The following is a 25,257-nucleotide window of genomic DNA, read 5'->3' on the forward strand; positions in this document are numbered from 1 at the left end:
ATTTAACATTCTTTATGTATGCAACCATGGCGGCCAGAATAGTATATGTGCAGAAATGGAAGGATAATGAATTGCCCTCAAAAGGAGATTGGTTGATAAAAATTTTGGAATATGCTGAGATGGCAAAACTTACAGTACTGATAAGAGATCAAAACTTGGAATGTTTTAAAGAAGATTGGAAACCATTCTTATTATACCTAAAGAACTATTTTTCTAATATTGATTTTTCAACGGTTTTGAAATTTAGTAATATTAGCAGGTTGAGTAGAGTAAATTCGAGTTTGTAAGGTATAGGATATATGTTTTGAATTACTATAGCAATGGTTGAATTGTATAGTTAGTGATTCGCGTGGATTGGTGAGCGGGAAGTCAACATTTGTTTAATTGGATGTAACGAGATTGTTAATATATTGTAAAAATCAATAAAAAATTTAAAAGCAAAAAAAAAAAGATAATCTGAACCACTACCCAGTTATCACACCAGAAGAGCACCATGGAGTTGCTAAACTCCTCTGACCAAAGGTACATAGCCACCACAATAGGTAACAACTCCAGATACATCAAGTCCCTGGTTTTTACTCCCATGGGATAAGCCCCCTGCTGCTATTGTGCCTTCTCATGCCCCACAGGGAGGCCTACTGTCCCCCCCCCCCCAAAAAAAGTGACAATATGTACAGTGGGAGACAGCCAACCCTGGCAAAACCAGGTGGGCCCATTGGGAGGCCAGCCCAGATCATATCCCCAAGGAAGTCCAGGGGAGGTAGGGACGGGATAACTTGGCCAGACTCCCAATCCCCATGTGGGAATCACAGTAAGTTCCTCAGCTGCTCCCCTCCAGCATATGTACTTCCACAGGTGGTGAAGGGCCCACCAGCACAGCTGGCGCAGGCACAGGTGTGGCCATGTCAGGGGCTCCACTGTCTTGTCCTTGGGCATCCCATTTAAGGTGTGCCAAACTATCTGAAAGAGAGCATAACAGTTCAACCCTGGTATTGCCCCTGGTATGCTACTTTCCAGTCTGACGTGAATCAGAAGGACTCCCCCGACTTGTTTATTTGCTTTTTCAAGCACCTCCAACCTAGCAATAAGGACCTGAAAATCCACCCCTTCATAATCTTCATTAGATGGTGAGAGTTGTGGAGCAGCAGGCCTCCTCAGTGGCCACACAGCGTACCCACTCCTCTTTTTCTTCACTTTTTTTGGAGGCATGATGCAGTGCAAAAGCAATCAATGGGTACAGTTAAGATCATCTGGAGAGGTCCAGTTGCAGTTGCCACAGGCTTGGTTGGTGGCAACTCAAAACTGGGCCTTTTCTAGAGTCGTCCAGGGACTCTGGAACACGCCTCCTAACGAAATTAGAGTTTCCCCTGAATGTTTTTAAGAAGGACCTGAAAACATACCTGTTTAGTCAGGCTTTTAATTTATAGTTTTAAAGCTTCAGTTTTAGAGTTTTTATTGTATTTTAAATTGTTGTAATTGTTAATATTTTAATCATTTTATGTAAACTGCCCAGGGACTTCTTTGTATGTGGTGGTATATAAATGTGCTAAATGAATGAATGAATGTCTACCAGCCCCAGCTGAGTCAAAGATGAGGTATAAAAACCCCCAGAGCCACCAACAATGAGGATAATTGGGTGGGGGGAATAAACAGGGGCAAAACTCCTGAACTGCAACTCTGGTTGCACGATGTCAGCATTACATCCACTGGCACTGCAGTTTCACCCTAATGGAACCGGAGTTGAAGGAGGAAGCTCCTCCCTCACTCCAGCTGCCTTTGGCTGCCAGGGCTGACTCATTAAAGGAGGAAGCCCCAGCAGCCAGTTTCCCCTTTTCTCTGCAGTCAGCGTGACTACAGTTAGGTCACTCTCAATTTTGTCCAAATGTGGACAGGAGAGCAGGGCGTGGGTCCATTGAGTTCTATCCAAAGGTGGCGAGAGTATCAGTGGTACAGCAGAGAACTGACTGTGGCTAATCCAAGTCTTCATGCTGTTACCTTAACCAGCAGACTATCCCTTTCTTGAAAGTTTTTTCGCACCTTATTGTTTCTCCAGCAGTTCTCCTCTTGCAATATTATATGAAACAATTCCCTATTGCCTCACTGACCATGGTTTTCATTTACATGACATCAGCTGTTGATCCTCTACTCTGCCAGTACCAACTCAGCATTGCTGTGCTTACTTGATTCTGTGCTAATAGAGCAATAAAAGTTTTCCTTGTCTGCCTCTCTGTACTTCAGTGAATTATTTCACTGCTATTATAACACAACCCCACATTCTAAAGTACCAGCAAGCAAGTTGCTCTTTCTTTTCACATATCACTGGATACCTGCTCTATCTAGCCATACGTAAAAAAAGGAAAGAAAAAAGATGCTTAACAGCATAACTCATGTTGAGAATAGATATGACATTCTTATTGTGCTTAGGCCAGTACTCTCGTATAAATATTTTTCCTGTCTAGTTTAAATTGAATTGTACACCAATTTAACCTTAGGATAATACTGTTTAAAAGCTTCTAGTATACTAATATTAGGTTTGTAAGTGGATACAAACCTGCTACATTATTTAGCCTGATCACGATAGCCCTGTTCAAATATTGCATTGTACATGCATATGGGTATCTGTAGACAAGTACATTTTTTTTCTGATGATTTCTTACTTCTGATTGGTTAAGAAAATTTTTATTGTTGATCTTAATATTCTTAGTTAAATGCTTTCTAGGTATTTCACTTACTTTATCATTAACTTACATTTGTTTTTCCATAATTTTGTGCATTCTTGTTCTTTGCATCTCACAGACTTATGTTTTGGAAAGGTATCCCCCTTGCTTTTTATTACTTCCTTTACTCTGTCCATTACTCTGTTCATTGCCATCATCTTGGACTTGGTGGTACTTCTCTTAATTGCCTTACGCAATAGCTGGGCTTTTATTGCTATGATTTTTAATATAAATTTAAATACCTATAGTGGATGACATACTGTGCAAAAGTACACCAGCCTTGCAGCACTGCTTATGCACAATTTGCATAAGTTGTGTAAATGCAAAATTGTTTTATACAAAAGTAAGCCCATTATGTCCAATAAGCTTAATCTTGTGCACAAATGCAACATGTCTAGGCTGATATACATTTGCACATGTTGTCAGCCAGTATTTTTATATGGCTTGTCTACTCAAGGGGACACAAAGTGGTGCACAATGACAAATCAAATAAAACAATTTAAAACATTATCTCAATTTCACACATGATATAAACAGCAGCAAGTAAAAGTGAAATACAACAGCTCAATATCCAGCAAGCACTTGCTCAAACAAGAAGGCTTGCACTACTCAGTGGAAAGCTGCTAATGAGGGAGCCTGTTGGGTCTCAAGGGAGAAAGAGTTCTGCAACCTAGGTGCTACCACCAAGAAGCTCATGTGGTTTAAAAAAGATATTTGAATAACAACTCAATGAGGCTGTTCTCACACACAGCCTAACGCAGGCTAGGAAAGCCCAGCCTGGATTAGGCTCTATATGAGAACCACTGGGACTGGGACCAATTCTGCCAGGGCAGTGCCACCTAGCTCTCTTAAACCTGGCTCTGCGGTCATGTGATCATGCGGGATACTTGAAGAGCATCAGTCTCCTGGGAAAATTCCCCAATGCACCTCTCTTGGCACGCACACTGCATTGTTGAATCACTGGAGGTTGCAACACATCATCCTGGCCTCCAAATCTCTGCACTGCAGTGGAGCAGCACAGATTGTCAAGGTGAGCTGAATATTCCAAAAATGATCATCGGGGGAGGGGGGGCAATGGTCTCAATATTTTAATAACCTTCAAATGTTTCAGTGCACTTCCACTAACTTTTAACTAGACACTAGAGCTGGATGTAGAGTCACCATTGAACCAATGGGTTCAAGGAACCTGGGCTGCCAATAACAAGGTCCACTGGGGCTCATTGCGCATGATGTCATACATAAAAGGGGCATGGTCTGATTGCCAGAAGGCCCACCTTAGTCCTCCCTCTCGCATTTCCAGGCAGCGCTTGCTGCCTAACAGTGTTTATTTCCCTTCCTCTTCCTCCAGCAAGGGAGAGGAAGGGAAATAAATGCAGTAAGGCGGCAAATGCTGCCTGAAATGTGAAGGGGAGAGCTCGCTCCTGCTATGCCAAGCCCAGGCCATGTCCCCTTTGTGTGTGAGATCACATACATGGGGGCGTACTCTGGAGAGCCCCAAGCAAGCTTTCCCCCTCTCATTTCAGGCTGCGCTTGCTGCCTGGCAGCGTTTGTTTCTCTTCCCCTCCCTCACTGGATTGGGAGGGAAATAAATGCTTCCAGGCAGCAAGTGCTGCCTGAAATGTGAGGGGGGAAGCTCTCTCGGGGCTCTCCAGAGCCTGAGCCATGCCTCTGTGCACATGACACCATGTGTACAGGGCGTCCTTAGCAGGGCAATCCGGTGGGGTGGAACACAAGTTGCCGTTCAGCTGGCTTGGCTACTGACTACAGCTAGCTAGTTTAACTAGCTAATGCTGTATGTTTCCCCACCAATACAGATTCTCTTATTAATATGTAATACACTACTACAGATTTCTTTTATATTTAGCAGGGGGAGAGCAACTGGCCCTATCCAGCCCCAGTGGCTGTTGCTGGTATTTGCTTTATGTTTCTTTTAGATTGTGAGCCCTTTGGGGAGAGTGGACCATCTTATTTATGTATTATCTATTTTTATTTGTAAACCACTTCGTGAACTTTGGTTGAAGACCAGTATATAAATGTTCATATTATTTATTTGTAGTAGATTGCCTACAGACATCATTGCAAAGTCATCCCTGAATCCCACCACTAGGACATCCAAACAGAAAATCAGCACTATTTGGCCTCTTGTAAGAGTGTCTGTAATTCTTACTCATTTTCAATATTAATGGAATCTGTACCAAACTGAAGGCAGAATGAAATAAAGCTATATCTGTATGGTGTAATTCACTGTTGTACATGAAGATCTGTGATTCAAAGCTGTAAGATTTTAAAAACTCTCAGTATGTGTACTGGTATTTTAAAACAGATGCAAGTATATGTTCAATGTTAATTTCTCAAATTAACTAAATTACCATGATAATAGTTATTAATCAATATAATGATACAGGCATGATCAAATGTCTGCTGTATATCTTTCAGACTCTTTTTTGTTACTACTACTCTCTGACAAATAAAAATTAAAAAAAAATTAAGTTTGTACTGTCTTTGTTTTACCTCATGTATTATATTTCTTTGATTTTCTTCACTAAATTTAACTATTTTGTTTCAAGATTAAAAAGAAATGGCTGACACGTTGAGGGAAATCACTCAAATGCCTAACTTGTCCCTTTAATTTCCGTGGGATTACTTAGAGTAATTTTTCCCATCATGTCAGCTAGTGTTTCTTGTTGATTGTGGTAATTTGTTTTTCGGGCTCAATTTGATCTTCAAGAAAACAGTATAAACCGGAGTACAAACCATTATGAAGTATATGTTTCATAACTGCTTCCCCCACAAAGTAATCTTATATAGATTTAACTACATCTCTGTCCTTTCCCTCTCTTTTTCTTTTTGACCATACTCTCCACACTCTCTACAAGATCCTCACTGGGACAAACCTCTCAACAACAAAACATAAAAGATATTGCATAGAATACCACAATATTCTTGTCAATTTTAATACAAAACCAATATCAAGGATTATATGCAGCATTTTTCAGTCAGTGCACATGAAGGAATTTTTTTCCACCAATATTCATGGAGGTTAGGCAGACCTATTAATAAGAGACACCAACTCTTATCAAATTTCTTTCAGAAATATTAGAAGTCAACTTTACTGAATCAAGGATCATTTTTATTATCAATATTTAACAAGGGAAAATGCTCCACACACACCATCACAGTTCAACGAGGAACAATGTTGTCTTCTAAAAATAAACACTGAGGTGATCTCCTTTCTGAGTGTTGTGAGGTCATTTTATAACTCCACATGCTTCACTGACCTCTTCTACCTCTTTTGCCTTCTCAGATTTATTGGAAATCTTCTCAGTGTCGAGTATATCCTATTGTAGATTGTTCCAAGGGGTGGGGGGTACACATTCTTTAATGCTGAGTCTCAGATTTGCTGCTGCTATGTTTTATTCTATGCCTTCAGAACCAAAGTATATCTTCTGAAGGTTTTCTTTCTTTGTTTGAAATAGATGAGCTGGGAATATAAACTGAAATACCTTGTCTGTTCTTCCTTTGGATCCCCTGGCTGCTTCAGAAGGCACCTTGGGAGCAATGCATGTCAGCATATGTCTGTATTATTGCTTTCATTAGTGTAAGGATTCTACAAGAAAGGAAAGTCAGTGATCTGATTACTAATATGGATCAACGCTAAACTCAGCATGCATCCCGTGCTATAGGGGAATCATGCTTCGAAAAACCACATTGAATGGCCATACTGGAATGGAAGGTTATTCCAGATATTATGCATCTTTACATATTAATGCTGGGAACAAGTTTGAGCTCCACTGTGAGTGAGTGTAAGTCAGTTAACATTAGCAATCTTGTAGAATGTGTTTGAGAACCATGGATTTAGACTTTCTTTTATGGCAGGCCTGCACAACTCAAATGACCGGGTGGGCCGAACCTGACCGTGACTTGGCTCATGGGAGCCGAGGTCAGTTTTTAGGGTGCTGATTATCAAAGTAACACTTAATATAAATCAATTAATTAAATCAAATTAAAGTGAAATTAATTAAAATGAATGTAATCAAAACTTAACTTTTGAAGTTCTGGCAGGGCAAGAGTAATTTAAATTAAAATAAAATGAATTGAATTAAAAATTCTAATAAAATAAATACAATACAACATGTACAAAATACATAACAATAAGATGCATTGTTCTTCCTTTCTACCTCTGCCAAACCATCACACTTAACACGGAGCACTTTTAAGGGGAAAAAATAGAGAAGTTTTTCTCTTAATTTTTAATAAGAAGGTTACACTTTGATCCTTCACCAAACAGGCTTTTATAAGAGGGAAAGAGAGAAGTGAAATGGGGTGGGGGAGGGAAAGAATGGGGCAGGCTTGGCTTGAGAGAGAGAGAGAGAGAGAACACGGGGAAGGCTTGGCTTGAGAAAGAGAATAGGGAAGACTTGGAGAGAGAGAAGACTTGGAGAGAGAGAGAGAGAGAGGCAGGTTTGGCTTGAGAAAGAGAGTGGGGCAGACCTGGTGAGAGAGCAAGAGAGAGAGAGAGAGAGAGAGAGAGAACAGGGCAGGCTTAGCTTGAGAAAGAGAATGGGGCAGATTTGGCACACAAGAGAGAAAGTTTAAGAAGAAATTGATGGAAATAGCTACCCCACCGCACATGGCCTTTATTGCAGAGAGCTTCTTCGGCACCAGGAAATCATTAATCCTCTTCCGAAGTAAGAACGGGGGACTCAAGAATGCAATTTGGCCCTTTCTGCCTTTGTAGGCCAAACAATTACCACACGCACACAGGAGGGGGCGGGGAGACAGGAGGGAGAGTACTCACGGAGTTCAGGGGCCTAGTTTTACTTCTCCAGAGCAGCCGCCAGCTCTTGTCTCTCCCGCAGCGCGTCCCTTTCAATGCACAGCCAGCGAGCCGTGCTCTCAGCTGGGAACCATTTCTCCAGCAGATTACCCAGGACCACATTGACACAAAGACAAGCCTGGAGTTGAGCTGCCGCGATAGGGACTATGGTAGAGGCAGAGTGCCAGGCAGAGCAGCGGGCACACTCCTCTCTGTCGCTCTGGGTGCTGTGCTTGCAGTGGGTGTGCCTGCAGTGTAGGGTGGGAAGCAAAGCGGAAAAGAAGAAACCCCTCCCTGCTTCAGCTTCCGAGCAAGACAAGAGGTGTGTGTGCACACGCGCTAGACTTTGCACCCGACTTGCTCTCGCCAGCCTGCCGCATGAGCCAGAGATTGGGGATGGGGATGGGAAAGTGAGCAAGGGGAAAGGCGAGGCTCCTCCACCCCGGGGGGGGGGGAGTCACGCAGGTGCTTCTCAGCCGTGTGGCGGCTGGAATTGGGTTTTAAACAAAATCAAAACAAACACGGATGTTCACAGCAGGGAGAGTCAAGTGCAATGGCCCCGTGGGCTAGTGGAAAAGGCCTCATGGGCTGGATGCGGCCTGCAGGCCATATGTTGTGCAGGCCTGTTTTATGGTTTTGTGCATAATACATGAAGAGATTATAAACATCATCTGTGCTCGCATTCATGACAGGTGCAGCAGTACATGATTGTTCATACACAGCAAGCACTGTCACTGGAGAAGCATTTATGGTGATTATTGGCCATAGTTACACGAATCTAAAACACACTCACACACATCCATCTATAATATAAAGCTGCTTGGGCCTCACTGACTCTCACTCACACTCACTGACTGACATGAAACTCTCAGACCAAACCACAAAATATAGAAACAGTCTGTTTTCTCAGGTAGCTCCAGACTTTGCCCAGACTAGAAAAAAGTATCCCAAACCCCAGGAAAATGTATTACTTTCCTAGAAAATCTGAAAAACTCTCCGATTGGAAAGCATGATGAATTAGACCAAATATACGTACTAGAAAAAGGTTAGAGCGACAGTGCGATAAGGTTAGAGCGACAATGCGATAAGTGACAGTGCGATAACAGCCTGGGTTTGGCTGTGTGTGAAAACCGCCAGGATTGGGCCTGATCCTGGCAGGACAGCACAGCCTTTTAGCCAGGGTTAAGGGCATGAGGTGTCATTAACCCCAGTTCTGGGATCATGTGTTTGCATTAAGTCCAAGAGGACACAGAGATGGGTGCCTAGAGCACACATCTCTTGGGGAATGCATACGTGAGATGTGGTGCATTGTAGGATATCCAGAGCAGCCTCTGGAGCTCTCTGCTGCGTGCCACAGCAGAGTTCATCTGGGAGCACAGTATATGCCTCCAGCAACATTTCTGCTATTGTCTGGGGGGAAGGTGAGTTGGTCCAGACTTCTCCCCCCACCCATTCACCCCCCTGGTTGTGTGAATGGCCCTACTGTGTTCATATTGGTTGAAAATTGCTAACCCTTTTACTAATACTTCTCTCTCTCTCTCTCTCTCTCTCATGCACACTATAGTTTTTTTAAAAGCACCCTAGAAAATATTGGGATATGAAATGGATTTGAATCACCAATAGATTATCTGTGTCATGTCACAGTCAAACTGTTGGGCAGAAGACTATTGCCCTCACAACCCCAGCTGCAAGGATGACACAACACAAGTAGTTTGGTATAAAAGGACCACAACTTTATTAAATAACCAGTTGGCGAACTGGATGTGGACAAAAGCTCCATCCCCTGCAGTGCGGGCCTAACAAGGCTGGGTTCAGATTTTTAGATCTTTCCCCAAGCCTCATCAGGGCGACACGCCCTGGCTCAAAGGAGGAAGCAGTGCAAACCTGCTACCTCCTCAACTTTGCCAACCCATAGGGTCAGGGCACGTTCTAGGGCTTCGCTTCCTCCAAGCCACACAGCCTTTAAAGTCTGTGAAGCCCAGAAGCAGGTGTAATGGCCAATTGCAGCCCCTGAGGTGTGAAGCCTCTAAGAGTTGATGAACCATTCACACTTTTAAAGCCCTTGGGGGCTCACCAACACTAAAACCCACTGCACCTGCCGCAAGGGAAAGTCAGCCTAACTTGGCCTAACCTCACCACCTCTCCAAAAATTCAGCAAGTTCCCACTGCAGATTAAACAAATAAATGTCACAACCCTTCATTGACAAATGGACCCCATCCGGGTGAAAAAGGTGAGGATCTAAGTGTTCAATCTCAGGTTGAGAGATGAAGGAATGCCCTGTGCCAGACTGCCCACTTCAAAAATGTGCGGAATGCCTCGAAAGCAGCACATGAAATTGAACACTCCATAGGGAGGGCTCTGTCCACGTAAAACAGGCCCTCGAAGGCAAAACTCAGTAGGTCAAAATCTCTTGGGTGGACAGGCGGCAGACGGCAGGCTGATTCAATGTGACATTTTGCAAGGAAAGTCCCTGGGCCACACCCCCGCACAACCTGCACCGCCTCATCAAATGAAGTATAGTGCACTGAACACAGCTCCTCCAGAATACCATCATTCATGGAGGAGCCCTTGGGTTAAGACAGGTGATGAATCAGGCAAAATTCACCAGGAGCATTCTTCGGCACCACCCCAAGCAGTGAAATGTGCAGGTGCAGGATGGGGGGGTGAGTCAAAGGGGCCCAGCACTCAGCCTACAGCTGCCTCTTTATTGATCTTTGCGCTGACCACCCCATCCATCCCCACCACAGACTGTAAGTTGGGTGCAAAAAAGGCTTCTCAGCAAGAAGTTTAAGGAATCCTAAAACCCTCCCCAAAACCCTTTAACAGAAAAACAGCCACCCGTATATCTGGATAATCCACCAGTAGCTCAGCCAAGACTATAGGGTTGATTGGGCTGGGACGCTTTTCCAGGTGGTGTCGGGGGCAAGGGCTCTTTATGTTGATTGGCTGACTGACCCTGAGCCCTATTACAGGTGGAGTTCCCCAACCCTGTGTCCTATTACAGGTGGAGCTGGGGTGCTTCATATCACAGAGGCCACACACATTCCAGAAGTAGCAATGTGTCCTAGAACAGTACCCCCCAATGTTGTATTCCCAGCACACCAAATGGGGTTGAACCCACTGCTGGCCTGAGCCCAACATGCCAGTAGAACCAGAAGGCTTTGAGAGCAGGTGGCCACTGTCAGCTCCCTTGCTATCCATTGGTCACGAAGGTGACATAATGAGGAACCACAGCTCATTAGGAGGGACTTTCCAGGGTAGAGAAGGATCTAGAGTGGCTCTCATCCTGAAATTTTCATCATAACAAGCCCATGAGGTGCCCACGCAGTCCATAAAAACCCAATGTATGATGTCCATATATTTGACAAGGGATGGGCCCCTGGACATCTGTGCCTGTAAGGCCACCCCCATGCAGATGGTGAAACCCAACAACCAATTGTTCCATGTCCTCTCTACTGGCTTGCACTTTGTCTCCTCCTGTTCCTTATTTTGTTCTCCTTCCTTGGGCTTAACCTCTGGCTCCCTAAAAAGTAAGCTGAATGTGTCCATATATTCACCCTTGAGGCTCTTCTCCGTAGTAGCTGGAAGCAGATGATCACTCAGCGGGAGGCCCATAGCCCCAAAATACGAATGCCGTGGTGAAGGGACAACTCCCATGGGGGAAGCCCCTTCCAGTCCCCACACCACAAGATCCATCAGGAGATGGTATCTCCCCACCCCCAGTTGCCCTGTATAAGCACCTCCAGGCCACCCTTGTAAAGCTGTTGGACCCCAGAATGGGCTGCAACCCCAGCAGGGGAAAGGCTGCAAAGACCATGGATACATTGTCCACGGCCCTGAAGCATCCTTCATCAGATCCCCATCTGCCTCACCTGAAGGTCTTGGTGTAGGTGTTTCTAGTGATGGAGCCTCTGGAGCAGGTGGCAGAGGTGCAGGCAGAACAGCCTGGGTCTCATGGGCTGGTGCCACTGGAGGCAGTCAGTTGTGGCCTCCCAGGTCAGTTGGCACAGATGCACTGTCCATTCCCCCCTTTTCAAGCACAGCCAGCCTATCAGATAAAGCTTTTAGCATCTTAGCATGTGCAGTTCCCCTGGTGCATTTTCCCTCTGTTAGGCACCCCTGAAGGACCCACCCCTGGATCTTAAGGTGCCTTTTTAGCACACTCCAGTGCCTTCATTCTGGCAATCAAAGAGTGCAGTGTGCCCATATCGTCTTCATCCTCAGAAGAGGAAAGTTGAGGGCGAGGCCCCTTAGGATTTTGCACAGGGTGCCCCACTTTTTTGCCTGTAACTTTCTTGGGTGGTATTCTTAAACCAGGGCAGGTTACGAGACAGCCAAACAAACCACCACACACTAAACACCGGCTGAAAGCCACACACTCTGGACCAGACCCAGGAGCCCCATGTGATAACAGTAACTGCACCTCACTGCCCCAGATAAAAAGTAAACAAGCAAAAGCAGCAGCCCAGTACCTCATAGTACAGGCCCCAGCCAATTAGCCCTATGAGGGAGAGAGTGGCACTGCCCTTAGTCCCCACCACCCTCCAAAGAGCCCCCAAAAGGCCTCACATTCCCTGGGCCTGACCCAAGAAAATGATGTTGGGAAAGAGAGAAAAGGAGGGTAGCCCCCACGAACCCCCCATCACTAAGTAGAACTCAATTGGCCTGCAAAGACCCAGTGGGGAGATGTGAGCCAAAATAAACAGGAGGGATTTCCAGGAGGGATTGCTGCTCCCCTAGGGCCCAGACCCACTGCTAGATCCAAATGCAGTTGCAACCCTCCTCCCCAAGCCTTCCCCTTTCTGGGCAAACCACACGTGGCCTCTGCTGAGATCCGCGCCACTTTGTTGCCCACTGGCCAGAAGGCCGCACCAAACACTGCTGCAAGGCTGCACACACCTCACCAGATTGTAACCTGCTCAGCCCAGCAGTCTGATCCCACAAAGCAGAGGAGGAGAGCACGGAACACATTCCCTCTCAAAGCCGTGCTAGAGGCAAATTGAGAAGGGAGCAGCAAGCCCCAACTAATGCTCCTCCTAAGCCCACCAGCCCTCTCTGAAGCTGCCCAAACAGAGCTGCCTTGGAGACTGGCCAAGGACTGGGGTGAGGCAAAGAGCCACCCCCCGGCACGAGGCAGAGGGATGCTGCATTCTGCTGAATAGGGCCTCCAGCATTCAAACTCCAACATAACTCAGGAGTGGTTCTCCAGAAAGCTGTCAGCTTTGTCCACCATATGTCACTCCATGGGAGGGAGCCAACATGATGCCCTACAGGGAAGCTTTGGAGGCATGGATGCTTCTAGTTTGGGAAGGTGTGGGGGTCTGAATATATGATGACACTGTCTTATACTTATTCTGTTAATCTATACAGCTCAGTATTATTTACTGTAACTTGCAGCAGCTGTCCAGAGGTTCAGACAGGGGTCTTTCCCTGCCTTATCTAGAAATAGCAGGGACTGTAACCTGGGTGTTCCAGCATGCTCTGACGTATACCCCCATTTTAGTGTGGTTGCTAAGTGGCTAGCAACACCCAATGCACCCAATGCAATGATGGTAACATTAGCAACTTGTACAATGCAGTAGCAGCACATCTTCATATTATTGATGAAGCAGCTCAGTGCCTTCACCACTGCCTTGCACTACTCTAGTATGGATTTTGAATCCCTCTGCCCTACACAGTGGTGTTCAGTCAGTGGTAGGAATTTTGAAGGGTGTTTTAAGAAAAAAATCAGAAGATTTTGGGAGCTGGTTTGATGGTACTTTCCATTTAGCAGTATGCTTAAGAGGTGAGCATGGGGCGGAACCCCCATTGCGTGAATGGGTTCAAAGAACCCATGCTGTCACCCCTCAGGGCCCACGCCTCATGCCTCAGCCACACACCCTGCATGTAAGGGGTGAAGTTTTGCTTGCAAAGTGGGTGCACGCCCCATTTCCAAGCAAATTCTTGGCCAGCCGCCTTCGCAGTGTGGCCAGGAGCAGCTATCCCTGCTTTAAAAGGCAGGGAGATGTGTTCTCACCCAGGCTGGGAAGCTGCTCAAAAACGGAGCTGTGCAACGGGCAGGACAGGGGCCACCGCTGGACTCCCTATGCTCCTGTGTGAGCATTCACATTTCCTCCTCCCCACCAAGTACATCATTTCTTAAATGTGTGGAGGGACTTCATTCAAACCATTCCTGTATTTGTCAAATGCTGTCTATACTTTAACATCAGAATTTCAAACTTCTCTAGTTATGAGCAGGATTTCTTCTCAAAATCAGCATTAATCTCATCAGACAAATGCTGTGCTAAGTAATGCATCAACACAGGGAGCGTAGAGGCAGGACTTACAGATATACCCACCGTATACACTTGCCCAACAATTAAACAGAGTACAGATACAAAGTAAAGATAATAAGAGTACAGTAATTTGGTGACCCAAAGTTTCCCACTAATAAATCCGACATCACATTCTTTTTAAAAAACCTGCAAAAAAGAGTATCTTCTTGCTTCTTGCTGTTTCATATTCTACACGCGGAGAACAAATGAATTTCTACTAGCCATGGCAGAAATCATTAAGAGGGATGTGTCTGTTGAGGTTAGGGGTGGATGGTTATTTAAGCAAAGCCATTCTTCAGTCATGTGCAATGGCATCAGGCCATTTTGATCTATGAGAGATCTATTATTTGCACACATTCCTCCTATTAATGATAATGAGAGGACTGCACAAGCGTTGACAGCTGAATGGCACCTTTAGTTTTGGACTATTAGGCTAGATTACTCAAACCGTCAGTAGTGAGCTGTAAATTTTGTTTTTCTCCTCAGCTAAGCACACAACACTTTGCACCTAGAGGATTCTAAATTCACACAAAGTTTAGTGCCCCAGTAGTATTTCACAGTTCTATCAATCTTTCCCCACTACTGTGATCTATTATTTCCTTGTGCCCAACTTTCCATTATTCATATATGCCAGATATGATTTCTCTGACTCCTTTGTTTATAGACCATATATAGGAAGTCTCATATTGTGATTGAACACCAACAAGCATCCCAGCATGATTTAAATACTCAATAGTTTTTGGATTTTAATATTTATCCCTTGATTTCTTTTGCTAGCTTAGTCTTCCAGCAAGCGAAGAGAGCAGGCCCAAAAATAAATAAGACCCTGACACCAGGCTTGCATTAGAACCCAAACCTGTCAATTGAGTAACATAGGACTTCAGCACCTTGCTGAGTCTGCTCCATAACAAGGACTTTACAGTGTTCAAGCAACAAACTAGGAGGGAGCTGGTGGACAGGAAATGGGGTGCTAGGCTCCATACCAAAAGGCTGCAGCACTCTCTAGGGAAGGGGTGGGTAGTCTGGACTGAGAAGGATATAAGGCATCAATTGGACCAAGTTGATTCATCTTGAAGGTGCCATAGAACTCATATAATGTGACTCCTTCAAGTCCCTTTAAGACTTAACTATGTAATAAATGGCTAGACACTGAGTTTCCAGAGAAGCATAAGTAGAAATCTCTTTGCCTTTCCTAACCCTTGAAGCTCTCTGAAGCTGGCTAGGGCCAGGGCCTATAGATCAGCATCATAGGCGATGCAGCAGCTATGGCAGGAAGAGGGATTAAGTATCAGCTGAGGGGGCATCTATCACAAGCCAAACTGTTTTTAGGCACCTTTAAATACCACCTAATAGATATGGAACTTTATGGAGGCAAAGTATGCTGAGAGATAAATTGCACAATAACCTGATCGACTCTGACACAAGAGCAGGAGGCCAATCCAGAATGCACTTGAGGTGGCAAGTGGTTACTATTCCTATTCCTTCACAGGGAGGGATCCAGTTCCCCTTGTGGTTGCTATTTTAACCTTGTGGTTGCACGGCTTCGGCTAGTGCGCCAGCTGCGTCCCTTTCTCAAGAAGGCAGATCTGGCCACAGTTACCCATGCCTTAGTCACATCATGGTTGGATTACTGTAACACGCTCTACGTGGGGCTGCCCTTGAAGAATATCCGGAAACTGCAGCTAGTGCAAAACGCAGCAGCTAGGGTTTTATCCGGAGCTGCCCTGCGGGAGCACATCACACCCATTTTGAAAGAGCTGCACTGGCTACCAGTTTGTTTCCAGGTCCAATTCAAAGTGCTGGTTTTGACCTTTAAAGCCCTTAATGGTTTGGGCCCAGGATACCTGAGGGACCGCCTGCTCCCAAGGGTTGCTGCCCACTTGACGAGGTCATCTGAGGGGGCTCTGCTCCAGGTGCCGACAATGAGGGAGGCTCGATTGTCGTGCACGTGGGACAGGGCCTTCTCTCTTGCTGCCCCCAGACTCTGGAATGCTCTCCTGGTGGCTATTCGCTCCTCGGTCTCCATCACAGCTTTTAGAAAGCATGTTAAATTCTGGCTTTTTACCCAGGCTTTTATATGATTGCCTCTGCTGCTGCTCTTTGTATTTTGTACTGTTTTTTATGCTTGTGTTTTAAATTTTCGATCAGATTTGTTTTATATTTTTTAGCTTAATATTTTAATTGTGTCTTTTTTACCATCTTGTTTTTAAATTCTGCTGTAAACCACCTTGGGATTGTTTTGATGAAAGGCGGTATATAAATTTAAGAATAAAAATAAATAAAAAAATAAATTTTAGGAAAGAATAAGCCTGCCAGAGCCAATCCTGTTATTAACAACAACTGTAGCTTGGCTCACGGTTAGTATAGCATCATACTGAAGTAAATGAGAACAGATTTTGGCCATACTTATTCTGTTTGTCATGTAAATGAGGGAAATGGCACCTGGTCCTCTTGCCTTTTGTTACCAAATAAAAAAATTAGGCCATACCCATGACTAGCCTTTTCTGGGAAGGTGAGGGTTAACCAGGGTACAGAGACTCCTGCAGCCTTGGAACCCTCTCCTCCCTAGCACCTATCAAGCTGGGCTGCCAAGCTTTTCTACCCTGCTCTTAACCTATGTAGGACAGAAACGTGCACTGTCCTACCTTTGTTCCTGGTCATGACGGTGCCTGCAGCAGCTTTTGCGGCTCCTGGGGCTGGCAACCATAAAGGTCTGTCGCTTGCAAAGCCAAGGGTAGGAGCCCACGTGCATTGCCATCATACAAGGGTAGGAGCCCTTGTGCATTGGGCTGCCTCTCTGCTTCCTGTGCAATGCATTCTAGGATAATGGAGGGCTTCCTTCTCCTCTTCCCAGCTCTGCCAATAGCTGCCACGTGGGTCAGCAGAGGCGAAAGGAGCCCCTGATTGTCAGCGGGGAGGTAGGTAGGTTCCTGCCTTCTCCCCAGCTCCCCTCTATTTGGTCATGTGAATGATCCCATTATATTGCTCTTATAACCAAAAAAACAGAGTGGATTTAAATTTCATATTATAAAGTTCAAAGAACACATTTATTGTTCATGGAAGACTCATTAACATGATAAAGACTCCTAGAAAACATCAAGTATTATCATTGTTCTTGCTATTGTTGAATGTTGTTGATTAATGGTAAAAATAGCAGCTCCAGCATTTTGCTACATGTAAATTTACATTTACATTTACGTTTAATAGCGCAGTGGGGAAGCAACCAGCCTAGAGAGCAGGAGGCTGTTGGTTTGAATCCCCGCTGGTGTTTACCAGAATATGGGAAACTCCTATATTGGGCAGCAGCAATATAGGAAAGTACTGAAAGGCATTGTCTCATCCCACTGTGTGGGAGAAGGCAATGGTAAACCACTCCTGTATTCTACCAAGAAAACCACATGGCTCTGTGGTCGCCAGGAGTCAACACTGACTCAATGGCACAATCTTTTTAAGGACAAGACCAAATTCTGATTGTGCTCGCTATGATTTATTGAGTCTGTCTCTAGTTATACTGTATATCTTGCCCTGTATATCTTTGATTATGATTATTCAAGATCTAAAAGAGGGTAAATGCATGCAACAATAAACTGCTGTTAATGCTATAAATGCAGACAAGGGCAGAGATCCAAAGCTCTGTACATATTTTTACACAAACTCACAAGGACTTTTCAGGGCCATCCTTCTGGCAGGAGTACCTTGCAGCTCCTGGTAACTCCCCAGTTGTAACACGCTCTTAAGTGGCAAACCTCTTGAGGAACAAAAGAGGTTGGGGGAAAATCCCATCCCTGAGCACAGGCTTTGGCTTCTCTGGATCCTGGCTTTTATTCTACCTTTCACTAAGGCTGATCATGTGCTTAGACTAGCAGCAACAGCAGGTGGATATTGTTACAGCCTCACAGGTTCTAAGAAGGTATGATTCAGTGCTGCCGTCACCACCAGAAACATTCTTAATCAGCCATGTGTTCTGGAAACTCTTTTAATGTCCTTCTGGCTAGCTAGTAAATATCAAAAAACCAAGACTCTCCGACCATCAGTCAACCTGCCTTGATAGGAAGGCCAGTGAGCGTATCCAGCCTCATCAGCTAGTGATCTATCTTAAAAAAGAGTAGCTTTATTAAGGAAAATCATATAACAGTCTGTGCTTTCAGGCAACGGAACATCTGCATTCCTAAATATCCATAAATCACACTTTCAATATTATATGAACCACAGTTCAAAGGTTAAAAGAGCTTTAAGCTACCACATAGCTTTTTGTGGTGTTAGTTGGCAATGAATAGAGTTCCCATCTCTTCCCAAGCAACATTTTCATTTCATCAGATCAGATTCTCTGACAAGAGATTCCAAAAATACATATATTAAATATTTGGCTGTTGACAATGGAGCCATTCATATGACCGGGCAGGTGGGCGGGCAGGGAAGGCTGGTTAAATTCACCTTCTCCCTAGATGAGCACCCGACTGTTGCTGGGAGTGGACCATGCTTCCAGAAGATCCATGCTGAAGGGTGCAGTGTAGACCTCTGAAGGTCAGGATGATGCCTGAAGCTCTGAAGTTCAGGATAATAGCCTTCATATATCCCATGCACAGTGCATTGAGGGATTCCCCCAGGAGGCGCCCATCTCTAGGCACCTGTCTCTGTGTCCGCTGGGGCTGAATGTAGCCCCAGAAAACAAACACATTCCCTGAGTCTGGGTTAAGGGCTTGCTTGAGCTGGGTTTCAAAGCTGGACTACGCAGCCGTGCCTCATCTGGATTGGGCCCAAGCTGGCAGTTCTCCCACACAGCCTAACCCTGGCTGGACTTCCTTAGCCTGGGTTAGGGTGCACATGAGAACCATCTCAGACTTGAGTTTGGGGTTTTAAAAGAAATTTGTGCCCAGGTTAAGTTTGTATGATTCTAACTGTCACTTTGTATTATAGCTCACTTGTCTGAATGATCTAGGTTTGATCCCATTCATACTATGGTCCTATAGGGTTGTGCTGTAGCTTGCACACAAGCCATTACCATTGAACATCTATTTGATGGTGCAGGAGATGAGGAAAAAAGAAGACTGAGCAGTTATGGGTGGTTCACTCTAAAAAGCACCCAGCACTCCTTCCCTTAAAGTGTGTGTGTGTGTGTACTGATCTTTCTTGACTATCTCTTAAAATGTGGCAAAAAGCCCAAAAAACTGCAGATGTTTTGAAAGCCATACATCACTGCAGCACTTGATTAGCAATAGACTTAAGACGAGCTATAGACTCTTTCGCAAAATTGCTTACAGTGCACATTTGCTACTCATCAGAAAGCAGAGTGTAGCATGTTGGTAGTGGAGGGAGGTAAATGCATAATTCTTTCTCTCTCCAGCTCAGTAAAATTTTGAATCAAAGGCAGAAGATTCTTTGAATTAGATGGGGAAAGTAGCATGCACTGAAATCCAAAGGGTAAAAACTTCATAGGAAGCCAATTAGATCACCTGTAATATTTTAGTCTTGGCAGCAAGCAAAGGTGGGAGAAGTAGCTGTCCCCCATTCTTCCCCTAAAGCAATATCTGTATCAGCCCATCTGTCACTGCATTTGGTGTCACTGGTGCATTGCCATTTTGTCACCAAAGCAGAACATGCTGCATTACAAGGCAGATGCTACATTTTGATAAAATATATTGGCACTGAATCCCAGTATAATAACAATGGGTAGTTTGTAGCACACGTTCACTGTTATAAAATGGATTCTATTATCAGAGAAAAAAGGGGTAGCATGCCTGCAAATATATTTCCTTCAAGATGTTTAATAGAAAACCCCCCCCCCATTATTCCCATGTATACATTGACAGAAACAGGATGCAATTACCTGGAGGGTATGCAGTCATTAATATGGACAAAAAGAGAAGAAAATGTGATGAATAACTGTGCACTTTTCACATCTCACAGATAAATTCTATCAGACAGAAAATAAATGCCACATTTGCTTTTAAAGTAGCAGATTCAGGATTGCAAATTTAAGTGTTTGTTCCTTGCATCTCTCTTCCTGCCACAGGAGGACAGACATATTAAAGGGCATTTCCACCAAACAGAATCCAATAAGATAAGTGCAATTGCATTTTACTTGCTACTTCCCAAATTTTACACACAATAAGCAATAAAAGTTCAGCACAAAGAGGGAAATAAGGCGATAAGCTATCAGAGGGAAGAAGAAGGGGTGGTCTTGTCACAAGGGTCAGATCTAAGAAGGAACAGGTGTGTCCTCAGACCAGGTCATAAGTTTCTGTATAAAGTAAGCTAAGATTGCTGGTTGACATTCAGAGCAATGTAACAAAGATGTAGCAAGAAGCTTCATCTTTGCAGCCAGAGGCTTCCTGGGCAGCAGAGAGTACATGGAGAGGCTGGAGTAATTTCTGCTTATCTCCCTGGCCTCCTGAAGGTTCACAGGACCTCATAAAATTGCTCCCCCTTTTTTGCTCAGGAAGCATACAGCTGCATTAAGAGCAACAGTTGGTTACAAATGTGCAGCCGCTGCTGCATTCCTGGAACATTTCTCTGGATGGCAGCCATTGTGTTCCACTGAGAATTGTGACAAACATCAAAGGTGCTTGTGGAAAAGCAGCTTATAATTACATGAAACAAACACATAAATTTACAGGTCTGGTGCATGAGGTAGAGCACTTTCGGAAGCCATACACACAATTTAAAACTGTACTTGGGTTTGGGAGCCCTGTGTGCTCCCAATTTTTGGTTGTGTGGAAGCAAGGTAGGAGAAAAACCTGGGTAGAAGTGACTGGTCACATCTGCACATAATGCAAAACCAAAGTTAAATGGAGCAGAGGTTTGAATTTGTGAATGTCCGAATGCATGCAAAGGCAGTTTGGTGGCAAAAGCGATCTACGGTTTACCTCACCAAACTCCAGTTTGAACCTTTGGTTTGTAGTGAGTTTCACTGCCGTAACCAGCCCCTTTCCTTGTGGGAATGTATGCAGTCCCTAGACTTACTGATGAGATGGGCCAGGCAGGATTGCCAGGATCGGCATTGCCACCAGTGAAAGGAGCTCTTCGACATGGGTTATGATGACGGATGTTCCTGAACGAACTGCTCACTCATGAGAGTGTAAGGCCATGGGGATATCCATTCACACCTCATGAACAGAACCATCTGCAGGGACAGGGTGTTGGGTGGAATCACTTCTAATAATCTGTGACGACATCCCTTCTCCCATGGACCATTCTCTCATGAGAGTGTCAGGCCATGGAGACACACATGGGCAGATGCCACCCAGTCTGGTTGCTCTATACAAGCCAAAGGGATGCAGGCCCATCCTTAGGGTGGGGTGACCAGTGCCATTGCTCCAGGCCCAGCTCCTGGACAGGCACTGCGGGGGCAGCAGCAGCAGCCAGGCCACACGGCACACCAATTTCCAAGTGGCGCGCCTGCCGCCCTCTACGTACGCTTGGCAGGGCAGCCCTGCATGGACCTGGTGCTGCCGCTGCTGCCATCATGATATACTGGGCCTGGGGACTTCCATTTTCTGAAGGAAGACTTCGACCCTTTTATAGCTTCCCTGACTCTACTTGTTAGCCACACTGGCCTCCTCCTGAACTTGGTGGTACCTTTCATCCTTCTTGGTATACATCCCAACTGTGCTTCTAGTATTGTGGTTTTAAATAAGTTCTGTGCTTTCTGGAATGCTTTGACCCTTCCGACTTTCCCTTTCTACTTCCTTTTTACCAGTCCGCTCATTTTTGATAAGTTTCTTCACTGTGTTGGACTTCCTTGACAAATCTCCACTTGCATATTTTTGCCAAGCTGTCATGTGTTTCCTTCTGCTCAACTCCTGGCTCTACTCTACCCCCTTCTGGTTTATCTGAAACACACCTGCACCTTAGGTGATTTTGCTGGCCGAACCAGATACCCCCCCAGTTCCTGTCGGCAATTCACCAGGCATCATTTTAAAAGATGCTCTGCTTTTTCTTTTTTTTTAATTTTAAGCACCAGCAGTCTGGTTCCATCTTTGTTCAAGTGGAGCCTGTCCCTTTTGTACAGGTTTTGCTTGCCTCAAAATGTATCCCAGTGCCTAACAAATCTAAATCACTCCTCCCAGCAGCACCATCTCATCTATGCATTGAGATAACCTCAGCTCCACCTGCCTCACTGTTTCTGAGTGTGGAACAGGTAGCACTTCAGATAACACTACCCTGGGGGTTCTGAACTTCAATATGCTACCTAGCAGCCTAAATTTGGCTTCCAGGACCTCCCAACTGCATTTCCCAACATCGTTGGTGCCAACGTGCACCACAGCAGCTGACTCCTCCTCAGCACTGCCTAACAGTCTACTTACATGCAGTGTGACATCTGCAATCTTTGAAACAGGCAGGAAAGTCACCGTGCGGTCTACACATGGATCACAGACACATTTATCTATGCCCATAATGATAGAATCAACTACTACTAGGAGGCCCTCACCCGCTGAAGGAGTATCCTCTGTGCGAGAGGATATGGATGCACCACCCAAGGAAGGGGTCCCTGCTCTCTTCCTCAGACCAATGTGCTCCTTCCCTGAGACCTTCACTCTCCATGACAGCAGAAGCTCTGTCAGCTTGAGAGTGGAATGCCTCTATCACATCCCTGAGGGTCTCATCCACACACCTCTCTGCCTCCCTTAGCTTCTCCAGGACAGCCACCTTGGCTTTGAGGGAATGAACCTGCTCCCCAAGAGCGAGGAGCACTTTACACCAAATACACACCCAGGACTTCTGCCTCTTGGCAGATAGTCACACATCCGACACTCTGTGCAATACATTAGGAAGCACCCCTCCCCTGCTGGTATTGGCTATTCAGGTTTGATTGGCTATTCAGAGTATATAGGGCTTGTTCATTTGAAGCTATGTACTGGGTGCAGTTGTCAGCTAATTAAAGGTTTTAAGCTTGTCCTCCAATAAAATTACAAAAGTCAGGTAGTACTCACCTTGTTTTTGCACTGGGTATATCCTCGCAAAGTACCACTTGTGTACCTCCACACAGACATCCCCACCAATCTCATGTGAAACTCCTTCGATATCTGTTCATAAAGCTCCTCTGGTCTGAACCTTGTAAATCAAGATCAGCAGGCAAACTGACTGTCCTCAGGAATGGGAATCCTCCCACAAACTGGAATGTCATTCACTTGGAATGAATCCCCCACTCAGGCTCCTCTGACAAATACACAAACACTTCCATCCAGCTTCTCCTTTGCCTTTTGTTTTCTTGGTGATTTATTTATTTTTTAAATTTCCTTGCTGCGTTTCCTTGCTTGATGTCTTCTTTAGGAGAGAAATACAAGCTTATTGTCTCCTCTGCCTTTAAGGATCAACCTTTTTGTTCATCCTCAGATTGTGTCCTTGAATCTAGTCAACATAGATGCTCCTAAGAATCTAGTGAACCCAGATGTTCCTATTGGAGTTAGGACCCTGGCAGCATCAGCTTTCAGCTGCAATGTCTCATAGTGACCACTGGGGAGTTTTAGGGTCATGGATAAAAGTGCTGAATTCCTGCCCTCTTTGTTCTTCCAATGCTAGTCTCCATTTTGTCTCCCCAGAGATGGCTTTTTTTTGTCTCTCTCTTCAGCCATGGCTTTTTGTTTTGGTCTCTCTCTTCAGCCATGAGCTACATCTGAAATTAAGTGGCAGGCTTTTTCACATTCATTTGTAACATTTTCTTTAAATAAATCCTTGTAGTTCTTCAATACTAGAGAACTGTCTCAAGACCTCTTGCTTTGCTACTTTCTAACCAAATTGGTTTTTCTCTGCTATTTGGGACTGAGCTGCCATTCTTCTCCTACACAGGGTTACAAGCCCAGAAGCTAGTATATAAAAGATAAAAGTCTAGAGAGCTAAATAGAAAGCAAATCAATGAGAAAAGCTTTGAAAATGGAGACAGCACAAGGATTCCAGATGACTGAAAAGTTGCAAGGTCTTGAATACAAGTTCTGGTCTTTCAAGATGGAGATGCTCCTCAAGAATCATGGACTTGGCAGAGGTCTGCACACCTAGCATCCTGCAGATGCAGGAAAGGAGCAGAAAGAATGGGACACAGGAATGAGACACAGGAAAAGATATTAGTAATGATTTGCTTGGTGGTGAATGACCTAATCTTAGTGCATCTAAGAGACAAAGAAAATGCAAAGAATATGTAAGAAACTCAGAAAGGATTATATAAAAAGAAGTCTGTGGTTTCCAAAGTGTATCTAGTAAGAAAACTGAGCAATAAAAGGAGAAGGTCTGTCCAAGCACATAAATGAAATGTTAGAAATATCTAGGCAACTGCAAGTGTAAGAAGTAATCATGTCAGAGGCAGTTTGGATAGGATTGCTGTTGAATAGTTTTCCACATTACTTTGATAGTATGACTAGTGCTTTGGAAGTCAAGGAGGATGCGGACTTACAATTTGTAATCAAGCCGTTTTTGATTTGCACAGAAGGAATGATAGGCAACCAAAGGAAAGAGAAGAAAATTCATTTAGAACCTTTCAAAGAAATAAGAAATGCTTTATTTGTGGAAGCCCCAAACACTTGCAGAATAAGTGTCCCAAGAATAGTTTGCTGACAAAAGGCAAGCAAAACAAAGTTGCAAAGAGAGTGAGTCATCTGTGAACACAAAGTACAGAACTTACAAACAATCAGGGTCTAAAGCTAATAAGCAAAGGAAAAACCTTGCAAGGACTAATAAAGTTTTGGAAGTAAAGTCTGAGAAATGCTGCAATGGCATTTGCATTGACTCAGGTGCTACAAGCAACCTGATTGGAGAGATTTAAAAACCTGAGGGAGAGATTTATAAACTTAGATACAAGTTGTAAAATCCCTATATATTTGGCAGATGGAAAAGTGATGTATGCAGAAGGGAAAGGATTTGCATAGTTGCTCTGCAAACTGGAGAAAGAAGAAACCATTAGATTAACAACTGAAAAAGCTTTGTATGTGCCTACTCGAGAAACAAGTCTGATGTCTATAAAATATTCCACAGAAAAGTGGCTACGAAGTAAAATTTAAAGGCTGACCCTGTTACATTACTGATAAACAGGACTGCTTATGAAAGCAGTTTTACAAGTGAATGGATTGTTTGAAGTAGAATGTGTGACTGAAAAAGCCAAAACTGTGAAGGAATGCGCACACAAAGGATTTCTAAATTTGTGGCACAGGAGGTTAGGCCATAGGGATGCCAAAATGATATGTCAGGCTGAAAAGTTGGATTCGGTAAAGAGTCTTAAAATAGCCCCTGCAGGACTGAATCAATGTGTACATGCTGTATAAGAGCAAAGGCAACAAGACCTGCTTTTCTTGCATGCAAAGAAAGAAAAACACAGCATCCTTTGAATCTGATTCATAGTGAGGTTTGTAGACCTATGCAATTTAATACACCAGGAGGGAATCAATATGTTCTTTTTTTCATTGATGACTATTCTAGATA

At 44.4% G+C, this 25,257-nt stretch overlaps 1 long non-coding RNA gene across 1 annotated transcript in view; it reads right to left on the bottom strand.

Annotated features, from left to right (window-relative positions):
- Window positions 1–5,825: 5,825 nt before the first annotated feature.
- Window positions 5,826–25,257, bottom strand: part of LOC128348247 (uncharacterized) — a 31,706-nt gene continuing 12,274 nt past the window's right edge. Inside the window, exon 2 of the long non-coding RNA XR_008318030.1 lies at window positions 5,826–6,324. This is a non-coding gene — a long non-coding RNA (uncharacterized LOC128348247). The remainder of the gene's footprint in view (window positions 6,325–25,257) is intronic.

Source organism: Hemicordylus capensis, chromosome 1, assembly GCF_027244095.1.
Source record: "Hemicordylus capensis ecotype Gifberg chromosome 1, rHemCap1.1.pri, whole genome shotgun sequence".
NCBI classification, from domain to species: Eukaryota; Metazoa; Chordata; class Lepidosauria; order Squamata; family Cordylidae; genus Hemicordylus; species Hemicordylus capensis.